Consider the following 19,087-nt stretch of genomic DNA (forward strand, 5'->3'; position numbering starts at 1 on the left):
TGAAAGACACAGATTAATCAAGGATAGTCAGCATGGATTTGTTAAGGGAAGGTCGTGTCTAACAAACTTGATTTAATTTTTTGAGGAAGTAACAAGGAAGGTAAATGGGGATAGTGTGTTTTATGTGTTTATGGATATTAGCAAGGCTTTTGATAAGGTTCCACATGGCCGACTGGTGTGGAAATGTATTTTTATCTAAGCTGATACCACACAGTATTTTTGTGCCCTTTTTAATATATAACAAAATGGAGTCCTGGTCCTTCCAGAAATTTCTGCATAAAGCAGTTGGCTTGCATAAACAGCTAAACCTGGCTTGAAAGGGCTGATAGCCACCAGACAGCTAGGAGGCAAGTCCTGCTGAGAAAAGTACCCCCCCCCCTACCCCCATGGTGCTCTCCTATTGTCTATACGACACCAGTTCCATGCCACCCCACCCTTTACGAAGTACTCAAACCACCAGCCATTATCTCTTGTAGAGACCTCATCCATTTGATGCAAAAAGATAACCGACTAGGAAACTGGACAATCCTGACACAATGCAAGGCAGGTAATAGCTCATTACCACACTCTCATCGAATAATGGCCGATTGGCCAACTAATAACCCCGACAAAAGGAAATATCTGGAAACCATGTCAGTACAAGGATGTAGTAATTAACTCTATCTATATTCACTGACTGCAAGACAGCCAATACACAGGGAGAGGCCATAACTTGGGTTTTACTGTATAAATATCTCGTGAAACTGTACCATTTGGGAGGTGTTCACTTAGCCATTGACTGAGTGTAACCTTTCCCTTGCTAGCAAGTAAATTAAAGAAACTTCTGCCGGAGCTGAAAGTGTCTGAGTCATTTATCGGAGGTCGAGATTTTGACAGTGGTCACTTGGGTAAAAGCCCATGGGATCCAGGGTAAAGTGGCAAGTTAGATCTAAAATTGGCTCAGAGGCAGGAAGCAGAGGGTAATGGTTGATGGGTGTTTTTGTGACTGGAAGGCTGTTTCCAGTGGGGTTCCGCAGGGCTCAGCACTAGTTCCCTTGCTTTTTGTGGTGTACATTAATGATCTAGACTTGAATATAGGGGGTATGATTAAGAAGTATGCAGATGATGCTAAAATCAGCTGCATGGTTGATGATGAAGAATAAAGCTGCAGACTGCAGGAAGATATCAATAAGTTGGTCAGGTGGGCAGAACAGTGGCAAATGGAATTCAATCCGGAGAAGTGTGAGGTAATGCATTTGGGGAGGGCTAACAAGGAAAGGGAATACACATTAAATGGTAGGACACTGAGAAATGTAGTCGAACAAAGGGACCTTGGAGTGCAGGTCCACAGATCCCTGAAGGTAGCAGGCCAGGTAGACAAGGTGGTTAAGAAGGCATACGGAATGCTTGCTTTTATTAGCCAAGGCATAGAATACAAGAGAAGAGGGGTTATGCTTGAACTGTATAAAACACTAGTTAGGCCGCAGCTAGAGTACTGCGTGCAGTTCTGGTCACCACATTACAGGAAAGATGTGATTGCACTACAGCGGGTACAGAGGAGATTTACAAGGATGTTGCTGGGAGTAGAAAATCTTAGCTATGAGGAAAGATTGGATAGACAGGGTTTGTTTTCCTTGGAACAGAGAAGGCTGAGGGGAAATCTTATTGAGGTGTATAAAATTGAGAGGCCTAGATAAAGTGGATAGAAAGGACCTATTTCCCTTAGCAGAGGGGGCAAAAACCGGGCATTGATAGATTAAAAGTAATTGGTAGGTTTAGAGAGAATTTGAGGGGAAATTTCTTCACCCAGAGGGTTGTGGGGGTCTGGAACTCACTGCCTAAAAGGATGGTAGAGGCAGAAACCCTCACCACATTTAAAAAGTACTTGGATGTGCACTTGAAGTGCTGTAACCTACAGGGCTACGGACCTCGAGCTGGAAAGTGGGATTAGGCTGGATAGCTCTTTGTTGGCCGGCACGGACACAATGGGCCGAATGGCCTCCTTCCGTGCTGTAACTTACTATGATTTTATGACTTGTGGGGGCTGAGTTCTGAGACAGCCTAATTCAGCAAAGAGCAGGGATTAAACCACTGATCCATTTGGAAATTGCAGTGCTGTTTCAATTTTGAATAGTTATAGAGTCATAGAATAGAATCATAGAATTATACAGCACAGAAGCAGGCCATTCGGCCCATCGAGTCTGTGCCGACTCTTTTGAAGAGCAATCCAGTTCGTCCCACTCCACCGCTCTTCCCCATATCCCTGCAATTTTTTTCGTGTCAAAGTATTTATCCAATACCCATTTGAAGGCTACGATTGAATCTGTATCCACCACCCATTGCATTCCAAATCCTCTGCTTTTGCCAATACCTTAAATCTGTGCCCTCTGGTTATTGACCCTTCAACCACTGGAAACAGTTTCTCTTTATTTACTCTATCTAAACCCTTCATGATTTTAAACACCTCTATCAAATCTCCTTGGCCTTCTCTGCTTTACATAAGAACATAAGAACATGGAACAGGAGTAGGCCATCTAGCCCCTTGAGCCTGCTCCGCCATTCAACAAGATCATGGCTGATGTGGCCGTGGACTCAGCTCCATCTACCCGCCCGCTCCCCATAACCCTTTATTCCCTTATTGGTTAAAAATCTATCTATCTGTGATTTGAATACATTCAATGAGCTAGTCTCAACTGCTTCCTTGGGCAGAGAATTCCACAGATTCACAACCCTCTGGGAGAAGATATTCCCTCTCAACTCGGTTTTAAATTGGCTCCCCCATATTTTTGAGGCTGTGCCCCCTAGTTCTAGTCTCCATGACCAGTGGAAACCACCTCTCTGCCTCTATCTTGTCTATCCCTTTCATTATTTTAAATGTTTCTATAAGATCACCCCTCATCCTTCTGAACTCCAACGAGTAAAGACCCAGTCTACTCTATCATCATAAGGTAACCCCCTCATCTCCGGAATCAGCCTAGTGAATCATCTCTGTACCCCCTCCAAAGCTAGTATATCCTTCCTTAAGTAAGGTGACCAAAACTGCACGCAGTACTCCAGGTATGGCCTCACCAACACCCTGTACAGTTGCAGCAGGGCCTCCCTGCTTTTGTTCTCCATCCCTCTCGCAATGAAGGCCAACATTCCATTCGCCTTCCTGATTACCTGCTGCACCTGCAAACTAACTGTTTGGGATTCATGCACAAGGACCCCCAGGTCCCTCTGCACCGCAGCGTGTTGTAATTTCTCCCCATTCAAATAATATTCCCTTTTACTGTTTTTTTTCCCAAGGTGGATGACCTCACATTTTGCGACATTGTATTCCATCTGTTAAACCTTAGCCCATTCGCTTAACCTATCTAAATCCCTTTGCAGCCTCTCTGTGTCCTCTACACAACCCGCTTTCCCACTAATCTTTGCGTCATCTGCAAATTTTGTTAAACTACACTCTGTCCCCTCTTCCAGGTCATCTATGTATATTGTAAACAGTTGTGGTCCCAGCACCGATCCCTGTGGCACACCACTAACCACCGATTTCCAACCCAAAAAGGACTCATTTATCCCGACTCTCTGCTTTTTGTTAGCCAGCCAATTCTCGATCCATGCTAATACATTTCCTCTGACTCCATGTACCTTTATCTTCTGCAGTAACCTTTTGTGTGACACCTTATCAAATGCCTGTTGGAAATCTAAATATACCACATCCATCGGTACACCTCCAGCCACCATGCTCGTTATATCCTCAAAGAATTCCAGTAAATTATTTGAACATGATTTCCCCTTCATGAATCCATGTTGCGTCTGCTTGATTGCACTATTTCTATCTAGATGTCCCGCTATTTCTTCCTTAATGATAGCTTCAAGCATTTTCCACACTACAGATGTTAAACTAACTGGCCTATAGTTACCTGCCTTTTGTCTGCCCTCTTTTTAAAACAGAGGCGTTACATTAGCTGCTTTCCAATCCGCTGGTACCTCCCCAGAGTCCAGAGAATTTTGGTCGATTATAACGAATGCATGTGCTATAACTTCCACCATCTCTTTTAATACCCTGGGATGCATTTCATCTGGACCAGGGGACTTGTCTACCTTGAGTCCCATTAGCCTGTCCAGCACTACCCCCCCCTCTAGTGATGGTGATTATCTCAAGGTCCTCCCTTCCCACATTCCCGTGACCAGCAATTTTTGGCATGGTTTTTGTGTCTTCCACTGTGAAGACCGAAGCAAAATAATTGTTTAAGGTCTCAGCCATTTCCACATTTCCCATTATTAAATCCCCCTTCTCATCTTCTAAGGGACCAACATTTACTTTAGTCACTCTCTTCCGTTTTATATATCGGTAAAAGCTTTTACGATCTGTTTTTATATTTTGCGCAAGTTTACTTTCGTAATCTATCTTTCCTTTCTTTATTGCTTTCTTAGTCATTCTTTGCTGTCGTTTAAAATTTTCCCAATCTTCTAGTTTCCCACTAACCTTGGCCATCTTAATAGCATTAGTTTTTAATTTGATACTTTCCTTTATTTCCTTGGTTATCCACGGCTGGTTATCCCTTCTCTAAGAACAACAACCCCAGCTTCAGCAATCTATCCACGTAACTCTAGGTCTCTGATCCTTGGAACCATTCTAGTGAGTCTCTTCTGTATCCTCTCCAAAGCCATGACATATTAAAAAAAAAAATCCAAGGGGGCTGGGAGGTACAGTGAGCTAAACACTCGATTTTCACTTTTAGGAGATAGATATATATCTATTCTAGAATGATTGGATGAAAGATAGCTGTATGAGTTTGGGCAATCTCAATCCACTGGGCGTGGATTTATATCACAAAATCGTAAAAGGCAATCTTCTAAGGTCAGATCTTAAACATGTGGAGAGAGTTTCACTCTTCATTTGGCTGTACTGTACCTGATCAGAGAATGCTTTTTGCTGATACTGGGTGCCTGAAATGGGAAGAGTTCCATTTCCCAGTACTAACATCCCTCAACCTGATCATTTAATTAAAAAAACTTTCCTTGAATATTATCCTGGAATATAATTTCATTGCTCTTGACAGACACTGTTCTGCACTTTATGCATGTTCTTCATGTTTGAATTTGAAGTGCTGAGTGTCGGAGGGCTACTCAACATGGGAAGGTTGACAGCTGAGCCTGATCGTGATCCTGTGCACATTTGCAGTTTCTAGCTGGGGTCTCTGGATAGCAATTCGGAGCTGGTTGATTATTTTCTCTTCCCCCCCCCCCCCCCCCCCCTCCCCCTTACCCAGAGAGGATGAGGCCATTGTGCTCTGACCAATTCCATTATTGTGATGAGCACAGATCAGGAATTGAGCATGACTAGGTCGAGTTTCTGCTAGGTTTTTCCAGCACAATATGCCCAAAGTCGGCCAAACCAGCATAAAGATCAATGAAATTCAAGTGCAAGTGACGTCCAGCACAAACCGAGTTTCCGTGATCTTTTGCGCCGGTTTAAACTAGTAGTAAATTGGGGGACAAATGCTAATTTTAAGAGGATGAGAGTGGAGCTAGGAAAAATAAATTGGAAAAATTTACTAAGCAACAATGAAATTAAACAGCAGTAGGAAAGATTTAAAACGGGGACCACGAGAATCCAGGAGAAATATATCCCACTAAATAGAAATAACAAACTAGCCAGTAATGACACACCATGGATGAATAAAGAAAGGAGGGCAACATTTAAAGGAAAGAAAAAGGCATTCACTAAGTGAACAGACAACAAAGAGGATGACAAAAGGGAATATGAAAAAGTTAGGAAAGAAGTCCAAAAAAAAAATTAGGAAGGCAAAGAGAAACTACAAAATTAAATTGTCAAGGAATATAAAAATAAATAGTGAAGTATTCTACAGACAAGTATTCTATTACAAAAGAAAAATCAGAATAGCGATAGGACCACTAAGGATGCACACGATAAACTCACGTGATGACAACAAAATGGCAGAAATATTAAATACTTTGCTTTGGTGTTTATCAGGGAGACGAACATAGTGGGCATGACATTAGAAGAGATCAAAAAAGATATAAAAGACATTTAAGATAGAACGAGGGGAGATAATTGATAAAACTAATCAAATTGCAGAATAAAACCCCTGGTCCAGATGGATTGCAACTGTGAATATTAAGATAAGTTGGAGAAGAGCTAGCAAGAGATATATTCATTAGAAAAGGGAATAAAGCCAGAGGACAGGCGGACAGCTAATGTGATTCCTATATTTAAAAAGGGAGATAAAAACAAGTCCAGGGATCTATAGACCAATTAGCTTAACATTGGTGGTAGGAAAGATAATGGAATCCTTACTCAAAGATGCAATAAAACATCCAGAAACTGAAAATGTAATAACGAATAGTCAGCACGAACCTTATTGAATTCTTTTGAAGAAGTAATTGATAGGGTAGACAAGGGTGATGTAGTAGATGTAATATATTTGGATTTTCAAATGGCCTTCGCTAAGGTACTGCACAGTCGACTCAGTCATGACTAAGGTCAGAACATGTGGAGTCAGGACAAGTAGAAGAATGGAGAGAAAGCTGGCTACAAAGCATAAAACAGAGTAGGGACTAAAGGTATTCAGACTGGGAAAAGATGGGAAGCGGTGTTCCACAAGGATCGGTGCCGGGACCACTGCTGTTCACCATTTATGATTGGACTGAGGAATCAGAAGTACAATTTCAAAATTTGCAGACAACACCAAATTGGGGGGTATAGTTAATACGGAGGAGGACTGCGACACTACAGGAAGACATTAATAAACTTGCAGAATGGGCGTGTAATTGGCAAATGAACTTCAATTTAGAAGTGGTACAGTTTGGTATAAAGAATAAGGAGGCCACATACTCAGAAAATAAAGTGTCTAAAAAGACAAAGAGGGATCTGGGGATACAGGTACACAAATCACTAAACGTAGTGACATAGGCCATAAAAAAGCGAACTAAGCACTGGGGTTCATTTCTAGACAGATAGAATTGAAAAGCAGAAAAGTTAGTTAAACTTGTATTGACCCTTGGTTAGACCGCTCTTGGCGTACTGAGAGCAGTTTTGGTCTCCATATTATATAGAGGCACTGGAGAAGGTGCAAAAAATGATTTTAGGATGATACCAGAACTGAGAGGTTAGACCCATCCGGAAAAATTGAACAGGCAGGTGCTCTTTTTTTTTCCCCCTCTTAAAGAGAAGACCGAGAGGTGACCTGATAGACATCTTTATGATTATGAATGGGTTTGATAGGGTAAACGTAGAGCAGGTGTTTCCACTTGAAGAGGAGATCAGAACTAGGGACCATAAGTATAAGATAATCACTAATAAATCCTACATGGAATTCAGGAGAAACTTCTTCACCCAGAGAGTGATTAGGATGTGAAGCTCGTTACCACAAGTAGTTGAAGCGACTAGCATAGATGCATTTAAGGGGAAGCTAAACATGAGGGGAGAAAGGAATAGAAGAATATGTTGGTCGGGTTAGTGAAGGAAACATAGAAACATAGAAAATAGGTGCAGGAGTAGGCCATTCGGCCCTTCTAGCCTGCACCGCCATTCAATGAGTTCATGGCTGAACATTCAACTTCAGTACCCCATTCCTGCTTTCTCGCCATACCCCTTGATCCCCCTAGTAGTAAGGACCTCATCTAACTCCTTTTTGAATATATTTAGTGAATTGGCCTCAACAACTTTCTGTGGTAGAGAATTCCACAGGTTCACCACTCTCTGGGTGAAGAAGTTCCTCCGCATCTCGGTCCTAAATGGCTTACCCCTTATCCTTAGACTGTGACCTCTGGTTCTGGACTCCCCCAACATTGGGAACGTTCTTCCTGCATCTAACCTGTCTAACCCCGTCAGAATTTTAAATGTTTCTATGAGGTCCCCTCTCATTCTTTTGAACTCCAGTGAATACAAGCCCAGTTGATCCAGTCTTTCTTGATAGGTCAGTCCCGCCATCCCGGGAATCAGTCTGGTGAACCTTCGCTGCACTCCCTCAATAGCAAGAATGTCCTTCCTCAGGTTAGGAGACCAAAACTGTACACAATACTCCAGGTGTGGCCTCACCAATGCCCTGTACAACTGTAGCAACACCTCCCTGCCCTTGTACTCAAATCCCCTCGCTATGAAGGCCAACATGCCATTTGCTTTCTTAACCGCCTGCTGCACCTGCATGCCAACCTTCAATGACTGATGTACCATGACACCCAGGTCTCTTTGCACCTCCCCTTTTCCTAATCTGTCACCATTCAGATAATAGTCTGTGTCTCTGTTTTTACCACCAAAGTGGATAACCTCACATTTATCCACATTATACTTCATCTGCCATGCATTTGCCCACTCACCTAACCTATCCAAGTCGCTCTGCAGCCTCACAGCATCCTCCTCGCAGCTCACACTGCCACCCAACTTAGTGTCATCCGCAAATTTGGAGATACTACATTTAATCCCCTCATCTAAATCATTAATGTACAGTGTAAACAGCTGGGGCCCCAGCACAGAACCTTGCGGAGGTTGTGTGGAGCATAAACACTGGCATGGACTTGTTGGGCTGAATGGCCTATTTCTGTGCTGCAGATACCATGTAATATCGTGCTGGAAATTATCCTTGCCTACAAAACTGGCCATGCCCCTAGATCGAATTAATCAGCATGCCGAGTTTCCGCTGATTGTGTCCGTTTGCAGCTCTTTTCAACAGGCTCTTAAAATTAAGCTTTTTTTTTAAGGTGCCAACATGCACTAAAGGTTTTTGAATATTAATAAATAATTTACTAAGAAACTGACTAATGTACACCAATGAAACTAGTTAATTGTTCTGTATAGTTTGTAGTCATTTTCAGTTATTTAAAATCGGATTACTCAGGTGGTGGATTAGACATTCCTATTAAAAATGCTTATTTTGGTAATGTAAGGGAAACCCCCCCAATTACGTTGTGTATATATATGCAAATGAATTCGAGCAGAAACTTGAACCATAACTTCATTTTGGAAAACTTGCGCAATTTTGAGCATAATTTGGGCCCATTTTGTTGACTGCACTCAAAGCGGAAACTCTACCCCGACATTGCTGGTCTTCATGCTCAGTACCACGCCACACATTGCACTTAGCCATTCAGCTATTTGCAGAACCTTTGTTAGATGATTTCCAGTAAAATCCCAAAACAGCCTTGAATCCTTCGAGGTTTTTTACCTCTTAAAGAATTTTGGGGCTGTTTGTTGATTTCCCAGTCTCGTTTACAGAGTAGTGTTAACAACAACTTTAATTTGTACATTGTGTATTCCATACTGACATGTACAAGGTATGTAAATGATAGAATTTTAAAAATCTGGTATGAGCGTTTACTTTTTGGACCGCTGTTAGTGCTGCACGTGTGAAACTTGAGCATTCAATTTTTAACTGATCAGCTTTTAAAATTATTTTGATCCCTTCAAAGATTAAAAAAAAATATTTTTCCCCATGCATGCAATCTCCAGCTTGGAGGATTGGCAATGAGCTGTCTCCACACGAAAGCACCATATTGTACCAGGCTATGATGGGTAAATGGTGTAACCTAATGATTTTCTCCCTCCTGGAAATGCATCTGGCCTCTCATAGTGCCTCTGGCTGAGATTTGGAATTTGTATGTGGAACAGAAGGTTGGAAACAATCTTTCCACTCAATGTTGAGTTTGCCACAGAACCAGCCCATGGTATCAAGGTGTCTTGCATGTTACAATAAAACTAATGTTTCTCAGTGTAAATTAATTGCACTAGTTTGCTGTTCTTCCAGGAGACAAAATCTAATTTGGTACAACAGGAAAATCAAAAAAAAAATACATATTTAACTCAGAAGAGTTGCTCTACCAAGATCAATTTTAAGTACACCTGTAAATTTTAGATTTTTTTTACATCAATAAACATATTTTAAAGTACAAGAATTGGAACATTAAGTTGACCACCTCTGCTCATGCACTGGATTCTGCAAGCTAAGTGCATTCTGGGGGACAGTTTTGTCTGGTAAATTCAGACTCTGCAGTCTTGTACATCACTGTGTGACGTAAGAATAAGAAAGGGAAGGTGGCTAACAAGGGAAATTAGGGAAAGTGTTAAATCCAAGGAAGGGGCATATAAATTGGCCAGAAAAAGCAGCAAACCTGAGGACTGGGAGAAATTTAGAATTCAGCAGAGGAGGACTAAGAGGGGGAAAATATAGAGTATGAAAGCTTGCAGGGAACATAAAAACTGACTGCAAAAGCTTCTATAGATATGTGAGGAGAAAAAGATTAGTGAAGACTAATGTAAGTCCCTTGCAGTCAAAATCAGGTGAATTCATAATGGGGAACAAAGAAATGGCAGACCAATTGGACAAATACTTTGGTTCTGTCTTCACTAAGGAAGACACGAATAACCTCCCAAATATACTAGGGGACCGAGGGTCTAACGAGAAGGGGGAATTGAGGGAAATCCTAATCAGTCAGGAAATGGTGTTAGGGAAATTGAAGGGACTGAAGGCCGATAAATCCCTAGGGCCTGATAATCTGCATCCCAGAGTACTTAAGGAAGTGGCCCTAGAAATAGTGATGCATTGGTGGTTATTTTCCAACATTCCATGGACTCTGGATCAGTTCCTATGGATTGGAGGGTAGCTAATGTAACCCCACTTTTTAAAAAAGGAGGGAGAGAGAAAACACGGAATTATAGACCGGTTAGCCTGACATCAGTGGTGGGGAAAATGCTGGAATCAATTCTTAAAGATTTAATAGCAGCGCATTTGGAAAGCAGTGACAGGATTGATCCAAGTCAGCATGGATTTATGAAAGGGAAATCATGCTTGACAAATCTTCGAGAGTTTTTTGAGGATGTAACTAGTAGTGGGTAAGGGAGAACCAGTGGATGTGGTGTATTTGGACTTTCAAAAGGCTTTTGATAAGGTCCCACACAAGAGATTAATGTGCAAAATTAAGGCACATGGTATTGGGGGTAAAGTATTGACGTGGATTGATAACTGTTGACAGACAGGAATCAAAGAGTGGGAATAAACGGGTCCTTTTCAGAATGGCAGGCAATAACTAGTGGGGTGCCGCAGGGTTCAGTGCTGGGACCCCAGCTATTTACAATATACATTAATGATTTAGACGAAGGAATTGAAGGTAATATCTCCAAGTTTGCAGATGACACTAAGCTGGGTGGCGGTGTGAGCTGTGAGGAGGACGCTAGGAGGCTGCAGGGTGACTTGGACAGGTTAGGTGAGTGGGCAAATGCATGGCAGATGCAGTATAATGTGGATAAATGTGAGGTTATCCACTTTGGTAGTAAAAACAAAGGCAGATTATTATCTGAATAGTGACAGATTAGTAAAAGGGGAGGTGCAAATGGGTGTTATGGTACATCAGTCATTGAAGGTAGGCATGCAGGTACAGCAGGAAGTAAAGAAAGCAAATGGCATGCTGGCCTTTATAGCGAGGGGATTTGAGTATAGGAGCAGGGAAGTCTTACTGCAGTTGTACAGGGCCTTGGTGAGACCACACCTTGAGTATTCTGTGCAGTTTTGGTCTCCTAATCTGAGGAAGGACGTGCTTGCTATTGAGGGAGTGCAGCGAAGGTTCACCAGACTGATTCCCGGGATGGCAGGACTGACATATGAGGAAAGACTGGATCAGCTAGGCTTATACTCACTGGAATTTAGAAGAATGAGAGGGGATCTCATAGAAACTTATAAAATGCAGACGGGACTGGACAGGTTAGATGCAGGTAGAATGTTCCCGATGTTGGGGAAGTCCAGAACCCGGGGTCACAGTCTAAAGATAAGGGGTAAGCCATATAGGACCGAGATGAGGAGAAATTTTTTCACTCAGAGTTGTGAACCTGTGGAATTCTCCACCACAGAAAGTTGTTGAGTCCAGTTTGTTGGACATATTCAAAAGGGAGTTAGATGTGGCCCTTGTGGCTTAAGGGATCAGGGGGTATGGAGAGAAGGCAGGGGTGGGGTACTGAGGTTGCATGATCAGCCATGATCATATTGAATGGTGGTGCAGGCTCGAATGGCCTGCTCCTGCACCTATTTTCTATGTTTCTATTGCTAGAACCTTTAATTGAATACTAAAGCTTGATCACCCACTTAACCAAATGCCCTTATGGGTTTATAAGTGAAATAGCTATTGATGTGGCCAGTTAAATATACGATTGAACTCGTGTGCGCAGAAAACTTGGCGCATGCATTAAAGAACCATACCGTCACAAACTAATGAGTGGTAACAGTGGGGGTAGTCAACTTGACTTTTCCAAAATTTCCAACTAAATATTTACTATAACCAGTCTTCCAGCGCAAGTAACTTTGAAGCACTTATCAATTCATGTTTGTTTTTTCCAGATCCAGTCAGATTGGCTTTGAAATCTGTAATATCTGTCGAAGTCACAATTTATGAAAGGAAAAATGATCAATAGTATAATTGAGGTGGTACCGTATATATTTCATATTTCCAGTTCACCTGTGCATTATAATACCTCACATTCATTAAAATTCTTCTTAATTGGTCCAGATTTCTACATCCTATGTCTCTCTCAGACTCGTCAGCTTGCCACGTTGCTTGGTCCCAGTAAAAAAATTTAAAATACTGGAAGTAGCCTCCATCAACAACAACAACATGCATTTATATAGTGCCTTTAACGCAACATAACATACTAAGGAGCTTCACAGTTGGAGTCAGACCCAAGCAGCATTAGGAAGGAATAAGGGAAGATGGCCAACAACATTGTCCAAGAGGTAGTTTTTAAGGTGGCTTTTGAAGGCAAAGAGAGAAGTAGCAAAGTAGAGGGGTTCAAATAGAGTAGTGGCAAGATGACTACAGGCTCTACCACCAATGCATAGTAGACACGAGTCAGGAGACTGGAGGGTACAAGAATCATACAGGTGTACACCACAGAATGAGACCTTTTGATCTGTCCTGTCTGTGCCAGCTCTTTGTTAGAAATATTGGGCCCAAGTTTCGGGCCGCGCCTAGAACGACGCAGTCCCGACCTGGACGCCCATTTTTCGCGCCACAAAGTGCGCCTAAAAAAAACTTACAGATTCTCCGGCTCCCTGCCGGTCCTCTGGAGTCGGGCGCGGCGCAGCACGAGTTGTGGGTGGCGGAGCTAGGTCCCTGCGCTGAAAACAGTGCCGGGACCTCTGCACATGCGCGCTACAGTGGGCGCACAAGTGCAGTAGCTCCAGGCGCCCAAAACTGTGTGGGAGGGGCCCGAAGCACGCAGCCCCAAGCCCTGGCCGAATGGCCTCACTGGGGCTGCGTGCATAAGGCTGCCTCCCACTTGCATAAGGCTGCCTCCCACGCCCAGCTCCTGCTTCCTCCTGACCCGGCTCGACTCCCACTTCCACCCGACACCGACCCGACGCCCTGCACCCCTCCCCCCCCCCCCCCCCCCCCTCCCCCCAGACTGGACCCGACCCGTATCTCTTCTCCCCCCCCCCCCCCCCCCCACCAACCGAACCGCACTCCTCCTCCCCCCCCGCCCTCTCCTCCTCCCCCCCCCGCCCTCTCCTCCTCCCCCCCCCCCGCCCTCTCCTCCTCCCCCCCCCCGCCCTCTCCTCCTCCCCCCCCCCGCCCTCTCCTCCTCCCCCCCCCCGCCCTCTCCTCCTCCCCCCCCCCGCCCTCTCCTCCTCCCCCCCCCGCCCTCTCCTCCTCCCCCCCCGCCCTCTCCTCCTCCCCCCCCGCCCTCTCCTCCTCCCCCCCCCGCCCTCTCCTCCTCCCCCCCCCGCCCTCTCCTCCTCCCCCCCCGCCCTCTCCTCCTCCCCCCCGCCCTCTCCTCCTCCCCCCCGCCCTCTCCTCCTCCCCCCCCGCCCTCTCCTCCTCCCCCCCGCCCTCTCCTCCTCCCCCCCCGCCCTCTCCTCCTCCCCCCCCGCCCTCTCCTCCTCCCCCCCCGCCCTCTCCTCCTCCCCCCCCGCCCTCTCCTCCTCCCCCCCCGCCCTCTCCTCCTCCCCCCCCGCCCTCTCCTCCTCCCCCCCCGCCCTCTCCTCCTCCCCCCCCGCCCTCTCCTCCTCCCCCCCCGCCCTCTCCTCCTCCCCCCCCGCCCTCTCCTCCTCCCCCCCCGCCCTCTCCTCCTCCCCCCCCGCCCTCTCCTCCTCCCCCCCGCCCTCTCCTCCTCCCCCCCGCCCTCTCCTCCTCCCCCCCGCCCTCTCCTCCTCCCCCCCGCCCTCTCCTCCTCCCCCCCCGCCCTCTCCTCCTCCCCCCCCGCCCTCTCCTCCTCCCCCCCCGCCCTCTCCTCCTCCCCCCCCGCCCTCTCCTCCTCCCCCCCCGCCCTCTCCTCCTCCCCCCCGCCCTCTCCTCCTCCCCCCCGCCCTCTCCTCCTCCCCCCCGCCCTCTCCTCCTCCCCCCCCGCCCTCTCCTCCTCCCCCCCCGCCCTCTCCTCCTCCCCCCCCCGCCCTCTCCTCCTCCCCCCCCCGCCCTCTCCTCCTCCCCCCCCCGCCCTCTCCTCCTCCCCCCCCCGCCCTCTCCTCCTCCCCCCCCCGCCCTCTCCTCCTCCCCCCCCGCCCTCTCCTCCTCCCCCCCCGCCCTCTCCTCCTCCCCCCCCGCCCTCTCCTCCTCCCCCCCCGCCCTCTCCTCCTCCCCCCCCGCCCTCTCCTCCTCCCCCCCCGCCCTCTCCTCCTCCCCCCCCGCCCTCTCCTCCTCCCCCCCCGCCCTCTCCTCCTCCCCCCCCGCCCTCTCCTCCTCCCCCCCCGCCCTCTCCTCCTCCCCTCCCCCCCCGCCCTCTCCTCCTCCCCTCCCCCCCCGCCCTCTCCTCCTCCCCTCCCCCCCGCCCTCTCCTCCTCCCCTCCCCCCCCCGCCCTCTCCTCCTCCCCTCCCCCCCCGCCCTCTCCTCCTCCCCTCCCCCCCCCGCCCTCTCCTCCTCCCCTCCCCCCCCCGCCCTCTCCTCCTCCCCTCCCCCCCCCGCCCTCTCCTCCTCCCTGAGCAGACATCTAGGAAGTGGGATGAGAAAGAGGCTAAGGTGTGGAGTTTCTGGTTGCTTCAGTCTTGCTACAGTTCAACTGGGAAAAAAATTCTGGCATTTCTACAACTTGATGTCTGACAGACAGTCAGAAGGAATAATTGAGGGTGCTTGTGGAGTGAATTGAGTATAATGCGGATGCCATATCTATGCTTATCATTAATGTCACAAAAACATAGAATATATGTGAGGAATAGAAGACCAAAGGGAAAACGTTTGGACACAGTGGAGGTAACTGTTCAGCCATGGGAGCAGAAGCAATTGCAAGAGATTTGCTCATGACATTGGGACAGGTAAGAGTGGAACCATGAGAGGACAGTGCCATTACAGAGGAGAGGCAGTGAAGGAGGATGCTTTGGTCAGATATTTAGAAGTCTGTGAAGGAATAATGCATTATGGCTGCAGTCACACAGAATGTTGGTGACTTGGAACAAAGAGGTTGTACACAAAAGGTACATTGAAATAATTCACAGAGGGAATGGTGGGAGAAATGTGCACTGGGTTGGGCAATCAGGATACATTGCATAACCTTAGAAAGGATTCTTATGTTAGGATTCTTGCACAAGAGGTGATTGGTTGGAGACCGGGTATGAACAAGACAGAAGAGGATTGAGAGTGGGCTTTTAAGTAGTAGGATGAAGGTAATTTTGAAATGTAAAGGAAACATTCTTGAAGAGAAGGAGCAATTGACTGTCGGTAAGTATTGGGCCAAGAAGGGATATCTTGGAAGTTATGAGTCGTGTGAATAGAGAATCTAGATCAGAAACTTGTGGAATTCTTAGTTCTACCTTACCCTCTTTCTCCTCCACCCTGCCAAACAGAGCATTGTCCAGTCATCAGTTTTGATTGTGCAACACAATTTTCAATCCATCTAGCTAACGTTGCGTTAATGTTTACAACAGACAGATTTCAAATATCCAAATACCGTCTAAAATTCAGTCAAGCTGTCCACTGGTTAACTATTATTTGCTAACTTGATGTATCTCATTTGGTCTGGATGCTCTATAGAAATTCAAAATGTTTTCCATAATCCTTGTTTTACTGATTTATATTATAGATTCTCCAAGCTGGTTTGAGTGGATATGCAATTTGTTCTGTCTTTCATTACATCTGATATGCAGCATTAATTTAATGCATTTGTCATATCCTAAGTCTATTCTTCTTCATCCCTCCAATTCCAGTGGTGGTTCTAGTAAGCTTATCTGCTAAATGACCCACACGGTCCTCAATACTCTTCTGGTGCCAACTATTGTGCACAAATTATGCATAAAGAAATACTTAGATTTACGCAGTGCTTTATCTTGTCAAAATATCTTAGAACTTCACAAATTAATTATCTTTGAACTCCGAGGACTGTTATTTAGAGAAATGCAGCAGCCATTCTGTGCTAGCAATGTCTCTCAAATAGTAAATGAGTTGTTTGGTATTGTTTGAAATAAAACAATGTTGGCCAAGACATCAGTGGAACACTCTGTTCTTCGGATAGTGCCCTGCAATCTTTAACGTCCATCGTAATAGGCAGATGGGACCTTCATTTAATGTCCCATTTCGACTCAGTACTGGATTAGATTATGCACTCAGCTTTCTGACTGAGGTACGAATGCTGCCAACTGAACCAGACTGACACTCAAATTTACAATACTGTAAATCATGAAATATTAGGGAAAAAGGCTATAAAGAATTTCATGTTTGATCAGGTAGACAGTACTGTAGAACAACTTTTGTCATTCAGTGACATTACAAGAGGAGCAGATAATAAAGTTGTACTTTGCACAGATTGATGAGGTCAATTCACACTTTGTTGGTTGAACGAGAAGGGTGTAAAGCTCACTATATAAGTCACAGCTTAAAGGGAACGCCATAGACTTGCCTCCTTTATTCTGAGTTTTATCACATTTTTAATGCAATAAACAAAAGTGAAAAGTCAAGAATGAATAAGTTTCCTGATTTACAGATAATAAAACCTTCCTAAATATGCAAAGCATTTATCCCTGCCCTTTACCCATTTTATTTTAGTTTCACATCTTATTTCTCATAATTTGAACTTCTGTCTTTAATAATCAGTGAGGATGGTTCTGAACTTAAATTGGTTAAGCCTGATGTTTCAGAATATTTGCTTTAAGATAGTGACACTGAGGTGGTGAAACCCCTGGTTTATCATGAGTTATGGCATGCTTTCCAAGTTACACCATTTTGTTGTATCATTTCTAACGTTCAGTGGTGCAAATTCTTGCTCATATGCCCATATCGACCATCTAGTTTAAGATGCCTTTATTTCAAGCTTACCAGCTGACTTCAGTTTGGACAAGACCTTAGAGTGAACAATTAACAAATGTCTTTACTGTCCGCCATCTAAATATAATATTGTACACGTTTGCTCTCCAGGTCACAAGCTTACTTCACCAGAATTGATCAAGCTACTAAAATCTTGCACAGGCTATAATATGTGCTGCATTTATATTGCATAACTACTGCAAAAATCATTTTTGAGATGTTGGCGACAGATTTTGCTGCTGCAGAAACTGCCTCAGATATTCAAGTTTACACATTTAGTTGTTTTAACGTTTGCCATTTTGGGTTATAGATTTTGTTTACACAAGTTCATACAGGGAAGCAATTGGAAAGCTATTCTAGCTTTTAAGTGTGAGATTGGCTTACTTGTTGGAATAGTTATCTCCAAGTCTGAAGGTTGTGGGTTCAATCCCTGCTCCATTCTTAATACTCTGCATTGTTAGAACTGTTTAACTTTGGATAAAATGTCAAACCAATGTCTGGTCTGCCTGTTCCAGTGGTTCAGTTATACATTTAAAATAATTAAATGGGACTGTTTGGGGGGAAAAAAAATCGGAACTTTTTTATTGTTTTCACCAACATTGTTCTTGAAATCAGAAGTACTAAAACAAATTATTTGGTCTTTCACTTTTTAAAAAAAAACCTTGCTATGTGCAAAATATGCAAGTCACCATATTTCAGAGCAATTCATTATTTGCAAAGTGCTTGATGAGTTAATGCATAAATAAATGTCTTTCTGCTTTTAAAAAAAAAAAGTCTTCATCTCCAACAGCAAGTCTACCTATCGCTAGGTACTGGCAGAAAATACCTTTTTTTTTTCTTCCTGGGATGTGGGTGTCGCTGGCAAGACCAGCATTTATTGCCCATCTCTAATTGCCCTTGAGAAGATGGTGGTGAGCTGCCGCCTTGAACCACTGCAGTTCTTGTGGTGAAGGTTCTCCCACAGTGCTGTTGGAGAGGGAGAGGAACGGCGACATATTTCCAAGTCAGGATGGTGTGCAACTTAGAGGGGAACGTGGAAGTTGTGGTGTTCCCATGCACCTGTTGCCCTTGTCCTTCTAGGTGGTAGAGGTCGTGTGTTTGGGAGGTGCTGCTGAAGAAACCTTGGCAAGTTGCTGCAGTGCATCTTGTAGCTGGTACACAATGCAGCCACGGTGCATCAGTAATGGAGGGAGTGAATGTTTAAGGTGGTGGATGAGGTGCCAATGAGGTGCCGATCAAGTGGGCTGCCTTGGCCTGGATGGTGTCAAGCTTCTTGTGGTGTTAGCGCTGCACTCATCCAGACAAGTGGAGAGTATTCCACCACCCGTCAAACTTGTGTTTTGTAAATGGTGGAAAGGCTTTGGGGAGTCAGGAGGTAAGACACCCGCCGTTGAATACCCAGCCTCTGACCTGCTCTTGTTGCCAAAGTATTTATATGGCTGGTCCAGTTAAGTTTCTGGTCAGTGGTGACCCCCAGGATGTTAACGGTGGGGATTTGGCGATGGTAATGCTGTTGAATGTCAATGGGAGGTGGTTGGACTCGTATATGTTGGAGATAGTCATTGCCTGGCACTTGTGTGGCATGAATGTTACTTGCCACTTAGCCCAAGCCTGAATGTTGTCCAGGTCTTGCTGCATGTGGGCATCGACTGCTTCATTACCTCAGGAGTTGCAAATGGCACTGAACACTGTGCAGTCATCAGCGAAGATCCCCATTTCTGACCGTATGATGGAGGGACAGTCATTGATGAAGTAGCTGAAGATGGTTGGGCCTAGGACACTGCCCTGAGGAACTCCTGCGGTGATGTTCTGGGGCTGTGGTGATTGACCTCCAACCACCACAACCATCTTCCTTTGTTTTAGGTATGACTCCAGTCAGTGGAGCATTTT

The 19,087-nt window shown here is 45.3% G+C and overlaps 1 protein-coding gene and 1 long non-coding RNA gene across 2 annotated transcripts in view; both read left to right on the forward strand.

The window, feature by feature from the left end:
- Positions 1-19,087, forward strand: part of ube2r2 (ubiquitin-conjugating enzyme E2R 2) — a 185,934-nt gene that overhangs the window by 13,303 nt on the left and 153,544 nt on the right. The window lies entirely within an intron of this gene.
- Positions 15,594-19,087, forward strand: part of LOC139239396 (uncharacterized) — a 67,292-nt gene continuing 63,798 nt past the window's right edge. The window contains exon 1 of the long non-coding RNA XR_011588636.1: positions 15,594-15,619. This is a non-coding gene — a long non-coding RNA (uncharacterized lncRNA). The remainder of the gene's footprint in view (positions 15,620-19,087) is intronic.

This window comes from Pristiophorus japonicus, chromosome 2 (assembly GCF_044704955.1).
Source record: "Pristiophorus japonicus isolate sPriJap1 chromosome 2, sPriJap1.hap1, whole genome shotgun sequence".
Taxonomy (NCBI): domain Eukaryota; kingdom Metazoa; phylum Chordata; class Chondrichthyes; family Pristiophoridae; genus Pristiophorus; species Pristiophorus japonicus.